This window comes from Acomys russatus, chromosome 11 (genome assembly GCF_903995435.1).
Source record: "Acomys russatus chromosome 11, mAcoRus1.1, whole genome shotgun sequence".
NCBI lineage: Eukaryota > Metazoa > Chordata > Mammalia > Rodentia > Muridae > Acomys > Acomys russatus.
In genome coordinates this window covers 23669579-23677400 of record NC_067147.1, presented here as the reverse complement: position 1 = coordinate 23677400, position 7822 = coordinate 23669579, and positions in this window count along the sequence as shown.

Genomic DNA, 7822 nt, shown 5'->3' with positions numbered 1-7822 from the left:
TGGTCCACAGGAGGTGGCACTGTTAGGAGGTGTGGCCTTGTTGTTTCCTGTGCTCATGCTCCAGTCAATGTGGATGTGAGCCTCTTCCTGGATGCCTGTGCAAGCCAGTCCCCTCCTGGCTGCCTTTGGATCAAGATGTAAAATTCTTGACTCCTCCAGCAGCGTGTCTGCCTGGATGCTGCTACTTTCCTGCCATGACAGGAATAGACTAAACCTCTGAAACTGTAAGACAGTCCCCATTAAATGTCCTTTATAAGACTTGTCTCAGTCAGTGTGCTTCTTCACAGCAATGAAAATCGTAACTAAGGAAGAAAAGAAATAAACTAAGATTGAGGTTTATTTTGGGTTAAGAATTCTTGCTTGCACTTTTTTTCTCTATACATAATTCCACAAATCCATTACACTGGAGGAGAGATAAACCTGTTTTTGTTATGATCCCAAGTGTGAGATGGGAAATGGTCTTGTGAGAGAAGAGGAGATATTAATCCACTAGAAGGCAAACCAACTGGGCAGGAGATATATAAGTAAGCCAGAAACAAGAGGAAGGACTTTTTGGAGAATTGGGATAGTTTGGGTTGTTCATCGCTCCACTTTGAGATGCTCCTAGGGAGAACCACTCAAGGGCTCTGGGCTCCTGCTGAGGTTTTGAGTTTTGGTTGCTCCAGGTTCCAGCAAAAGAAATCCTGCTGACTACACCAGGAGAATTGTTCCTCAGAACTGATATTCTTACAGTTTTGTTATTGTAGTCTTTAATCCTCTTTTTCTATTGTTTCAGTTAGTTGGGTTATCAGTGACGTACTCTCGGTTAATAAGTTCGTAATAAAATATATTTATATATATATATTATATATAATATTAAGAAAATATATTATATATATATTAAGAAAATTGAGCTTACATTACACCTTTGAATATAATATGTCACCCAAACTAAATATTAAAATTCAAAGGGCTTTTTGATCAGCCATCATTAATTGCGAATAATATTGCTATAATAGGACATATAGTCTAATTTTTGTTGAAGTTCTGCTGATATAACCACTTATTGACCACAGACCTTTACCTATAACATCCAAGAATGGGTGATGTATTTAAACTCAGTCTTTCTCAAATATTTGAACATTAATTTTAAGTTCCATTGCAACTTTCAAGTTTATTATAACAAAAGCCCCTCTGAGTATAAAGAATTGTCATACTTAAATGATATTTAAGATAACAGTTTTATTCAGACATAGAGTTCATTCTTTGCTTAATTAATCAACATCTCTGTGTGTAATTTATTTACCAGGATTTCCCTTTCATGTGGATAACTAGTATAAAAGGGGCAGTTAGTGTGTCTTTCAGAAACAAGAATAGAAAGTTCCCAGGCACGACTTTAGAGGTGACTTTTTTGTGTTAATATTATAGAGATCCTTGTGGACTGTTTTCTCTTTTCCATTTATTACTATAATTAGTAATAGTTGAAGTTTTTACACAACATTTCTACAAGGAAGCTCAAAACATGATAATATTGTTTATGTCTCTTTCAAGAAGCAAAAACTGTTTCCTCAGTAACTTAAATTATTAATTATACACAACCTTATTCTTTATTCAAGGACACTAGTATGAGTCAGTGCTCAAAAACCAGAACTGTGAGGAGGCACAGTGGCACATGCCTTTAAACCCAGCACTCAGGAAGGTTGAGGCAGGTGGATCTCTGTGAGTTCGAGGCCAGCCTAGTCTACAGTGCGAATTCCAGGACAGCCAAGACTACACAAAGAAACCCTGTCCCAAAACAAAACAAAAATCATGACGTTCACCAACTTTACTGTTGCTATTTCACAAAACAACACCACATGTCATCACATTCTCAAGCAACGTCATTAGTTCCTGAAAAGAAGTGCAGGGACCTCCTTGTATAGAACTAATATCTCAATTTTGTCACAGTGAAAATACTATTTTTCCTGTTGAAAAATACAATGAAATAATTGCCATATGTAATAAAATCATTATAAAATACAGAAATAAGTTAAAACATCTAGATGCACTTTTGTTGATATTTCTGTTTAGTTCATTGCCATTTACCATTCTTTGACGTGTAATCAGATCTTAGTAGAACAGACTTGATGTAGATGTTAAGCACAGGGTTCTGCTGTGTCTTCCGTTTTTAGATATGTTGGAAAATTCTGGCAACAGCAAAAAAAAGTATTAAAATTAGTACATCTATAATGTCCCTTGTTTCCTTTACTATTCAAAGTAATACTGACATTGACTCGTGGGGTGGAGGGTAAATAAAGCACTAGTTCTTAACTATTCCTGGATGCAAATAACAACCACAAACAATAGCATATAGAAGCACAGGTAACCATCCTCATATTGCTCAATCCTGAGACATGGTAGCCAACTAAGACTCGCATAACTAAAATAATGGTTTTGTCTTCAGCAATTTGTGAATAACCGAACTATCATTTTGTTGCAATTTCTGAAGGTGCTGGATAAAATAACAAATTCCTTCAGACAAGTGTAGTAGATTAAGGTAGCAGTGACATCATCAAACAATTTAAAATACCACAAAAGATTTTGGAGGTGGTTTTAATTAGGATGCCTTTATATTAACGGGCACGGCACCATGAGATAAGCAACACAATTTAAAAGGTAAAAATAGTTACATTGAGTCAAAAGAGAAGTTATTCCTACCTTGAGTACTGATAACAATATTCTTTGGGAAAGTAAATTTTACCCAGAGACCCAAGGTAACAGTTATATTTCTATGTACCCCTCAATCTTTAAATTGTAGGAAAATAAGCATAATAGATTTTATATGAAAATGGAGAGACATGAAAAAGCAAAGCACACCACCCTAAGCAGATTATAAAACTATAAGTGAATTTGAGTATTCCCCTGAGGACCACAAAGTTAGTAAGGTACAATATTTTCAAAGTCCAATTTTTCACTGTGTAGTGAATGAACTCCTCTCACTTTCTTCTCAGCCTCTAGCTCTGTTTTCAGAGGTCAGAATTGTGTGTACATCACCCTGAGACACTGTAATTGATGTAAACTTTTGTGTTTCACAATTTTTGCTTGACAATGCACATGCTTCTGATTACTTCACTGCAATGTGATGCAAAGCAAGCAGATGCACAATGCTGGCCTATAGCTAACAACATGCCATCCTTTGCCACAAGGGAATATGGCACACAACCCACATACACTGTTCAGTTTACTTGAAGACATATCCTCACAGTGATATTTGCCACTTATGTCCTAAAACCATGTAAGGAAAAAAATTGACTCTTTATGATTGAGGTGTCTTGTAAAAGTAAAAGTAACTTTTATTTGCCTTTTATAATTTTCATCTCAGAAACTTAGTGCCTCCATCAGCTAACTTAGCCTAGTCCCGGAAACTTCTAGACTCCTTAGAATCTTACCTAGGTTTTCAGTCTCTGAGACTTACTGCTGAATGAGCTCACCTGGTCTAGCTCTTTTCTGGACTCTGGTTAGCTGGTTCAACTCACTTGTTCTGGCTCAAACTCCTCTCCAAACTGACTGATTCATCCTGGCTTCTCTCAGCTTCTGCCTGAATTGCACCACTTGGCCTGAAACTAACTCTAACATTCTGTTTTAATTTTCTGGCTCCTTCACGTTCTCTGGTTGGTTCCATCTTCACCTGTGTCTACTTAGTCTTCTCTTCACTCTGTCTCTGTGATACTCTCCTGGTAAAACTGCCTTCTCTGTCTCTCCTTCACTCTGCTCTTTCAAGTAGTTTCTCTTTCCTCTCTCTTCTCATGAGAGTTGGGCCTATCTTAGTTTGTCATATCTTTCTGTGATAAATCATTTTGTCTGCATCTCAATTAGAAATTACTGTCAAATATTGGTACTTCCTTCTACAAACTAACTTTAATTCAATTGTTTGGGATTAAAGGTGTGTACTAAGGGGATGTCTGTATTCCAGCAAGAGTAGCCATTTGCTGGATTAAAATCCCTCTTCACATAAACATTATTGTATTTCTAGATTAATTTTATTGTCTTATATATCTTATTCATGGATCAATCAATATTTCTGCGAATTTTGAATTAATAGAAGTACACAGGACAGGAGTTTCCAAATTCATCTCAAAACAATGAATAATCATCCAATAAAGCATGCCCCCTTCTCTTGAACTTGGCAATACTTCAAAACTTTTTCAGATAAGAACGCTTGAAAACAGTACTTTAAATTCGGTCTTTAATGTATAAAATGAATTTTAATTTCAGTAATTCATTTCCATTTGTCTTAAAAAGAAGATATATGCAGCGTCTTCATAATATATGTGGGAGACGTGATGCAATTGTATTTATTGCTGTGTCTTCTTGGCTTTAGTCTCTATAATACTCCTTTCTCTTTTAGTATGATCCATGTTTTTGTAATTGGTTTACTTAAAGTTAATGAGAAATAGCTAACATGTGCAAAGAAAAGGGAGATATAGACTAAACACAACAAAGTACAGCTTAAAATGCATATATGGGAAATTGTTTAGAAAATTGGTAGTATTAATATACTTATTTATATAATAGACCTATACACTAATTTTCCATATTTCAGAAAGATAAAGTAATATATGCCAGGAAAAACTTTTTTCTCACTGTAATGAGATTGTGCACAAGTAATAATTTTGTTGATCCCAAATGAAAATAGAAATGACATATTTTCATAATCACCAATGCTACTTCTTTATAATAATAATGAAACAACCAAATTAAAATACATGCTTGATAACTATCTCTCCCAAACACTGACACATCAAAAGTTAAGATGTTAGTAAAAGTGGATATGGAATATATTATTAAATAATATTTCATTGATTCTTTGAAAATTTCATACAATTTATTTTGAACCCACACTCTCTCTTCCCAAAACCCTCTCAGATTACACAACATCTCACTATTACACAATTTTCTGCTCACATTTTGTTTTATCTTGTTAATCTCTTAAAACTTATTTAGTCCAATTTTGGCCACTCAACCCCTCTTGGGTGTAGAGTCGACTCTAAGAAATGGTGCAACTATGAAGTGACACATAAAACAAAAAACAAACAAACGAAAAACCCGATGCTCCTTTCCCAAGAGTTATCAGTGGCCAAAAGTTCCTCAGAAAGGGAAGGAACTTCATGACCACTCTTCTTGATCTATTATGAGACATTTTCTGGCGTGATCTTGTGCATGTCCTGTGCATGCCATTACCATAATGAGATCATATGTGCAACTACATGATTACAGCCAAAAAGCATATGACTCCTGGATCCCATAAATTGCCAGTCTTTTCACCCTCCGTAATACCTGAGACTTGCAGGGAGGAGTGTGAGATAGATACCTTATTTAGGGCTGAGCATTCTGCAACATTTATTATCAGTACATTGACCATTAAATCTATGTGCTAATCCTGTCTACTCCAAGAGGCTTTCCTGATGAGAGTCGAGAGATGCCCCAATCTGTGGACAGAGCAATTAGAAGCCATTTTATTATTGTATCAACTTAGCCAATTAATTGTACTGGTTGCTTCCTTAGGATCTATGATCCATCCAGTCACAAGTTTTGGGCCCTGATAACAGTTCTATGCATGTGTTCCATCCCCTGCAGCCAGCTGTATATCCACCCAGTAAATGTTTGGCAATTTTCATGACATTTGTGCCACTATTTGCCGGGAGTCTTGCCTTTCCAAAACATATATTATTATAACTCATAAGTCTTACCACTTGACAATGAGTTTTTGCTTCCTAAGGTGTGCATAGCACCCACTACACTGTAAAAACTGGCCAACAGGGATGTAGTTTTCTTGTCAGTACCAGCTTGGTATCTTCTTTTTTTATGACTCAAGACAGTGCCATCTTTTGAAATAAGATCTTACCATGGGGTCCAGGAAGATAATCAAGAGGAATGAAAATAGTTTGTAGTGTTTGGGGTCTATGGAAACTCGGTAGTCAACAACCCCAAAAGAAGTAACCCATCACTTCTACTTGGGTTTGTGTTTGCAAGCATGTAGTTTCTTGTAGAGGCATGATTCTTCCTCAGTATAGAGTAACTCCATTTAAACTCTTGCTATATGTGTATATGAATATGCAAATTCTTAGTAAGCACCCACAGTACTAATTTTCTATATGTCTTTTTCAAAAGGCCTTTAGTGTCAATTATTCCTCCCATTTTCCCCTCCTTTAACCTATCCTTCCATGCCCTTTCCAAGGAATCCTTTCTGTTTCATTATCCCCATTTATCAATTTATATCACTGCATGCTATCCCCTTTAACAATTTATGTCACTGTATTCTACCTCCCTTCCTTTGAAAGACCCATCAACGGCCAATTACTAGATCCCTAACTGCTTTGTATGTTTCAAATGAAGCACACACATCTAAAGAGTCAAAGATAAACCACTTATGATTACAAAATTAATATTTTTGGTACATTTCTGGATTACCTCACTGGGGATGATTGTATCTGGCTTCATCAATTTACCAATAAATTTCATGCTTTTATTTTTCATAACTGAAAAATATTCCATTGTATAAATGTACAACATTTATATTTTCCATATATGATCAGTTAACGGATCTCTGTATTATTTTTATATAGTGGCTATTGTGAACAGAGCACAGTAAACATGTATGAGCAAATACCTCTTTTCTAGAATATGGAGCCCTTTGTGTAAATGCTCAAGAGTGTTAGAGATGCATCATGTGGTAGGCATAGTTCTAGCTTTTTGAGGAACCTTGACACATTGATTTTTAAGAGTAACTGCCCCAGTTTGCACTTCAACCTGCAGAATTAGTCATTCTATTTTCTCCAAATCCACTTCAGCCCATAGGATAATTTGTTCTTTATCTTAGCAGTAGTGACTGGGGTAAAATGAAATTCTAATGTACTTTGATTTGCATTTCACAAATGAATAAGATGTAGCATGTAAAAAAAAATATTTCCAAGTCATTTGCATTACTTTTTACAACTCTATTTTGTTCCTTGCTCCAACTTTTTTTTTTTTTTTTTTTTTTTGGTGGTTTGTTTCTTGATACTTCATATTTTATTTATTCAGTTGATTGGGATTTTTTAATGCTTGTTCTTTTTATATAGTCTACATCATACAGTTTCAGTCACTTGTCTAGCTGGTAAATGTTCTGCCCCATTTGTTGTGCTGTCTCTGCATTTCAGTGGTGGTGTCTTTTGCTGCACAGAAGCATTTCAGTCCATTTATCAGTTGTTGGCCTTAGTGCCTATGCTGCCAGGGTCCTGTTCCTTCCGAATGCTCTTTCCCATGCCAGTGACTTAAAGCATATTTTCTATTTTCTCCATCCTACTCAGAGTACCTGGTCTTGGGCTAAGGTTAGTGAGAGATATGTTCACTCTTTATATGAAGCCAACCAAAATGACCAGCATCTTTTATTGAAGATGCTACACTTTTTCCATATCTATTGATGGGATTTCCACTAGTGTGTGGATTTATTTTTACATCCTTATTCTATTCCCTGGACTAATATGCTGTTTCTATGTCCGTACCATGTTAATTTTACTTATTTAGTCCTGTAGCATAATATAAAACCAGGGGTAGTGATACTTCCAGCATTTTTTAATTGTTCAGAATTGCTTTAGCTATATTATTTTGTTGTTGTTTCATTTTGCTTTTGCTTGTTTTGTTTGTGTGAGTGCTTATGTATGAAATTTAAGATTCCTTAACAATTTAATGAGGAAATGTGTCAGAATTTTATGAGGGTTGTGTTGCATGTGTAAACTGATTTTGGTAAGGTGATCATTTCCACAATATTAGTCCTAGTAACTATGAGCAGTGGATTTTTTTTTTTTTTCATCTTTGGGCATCT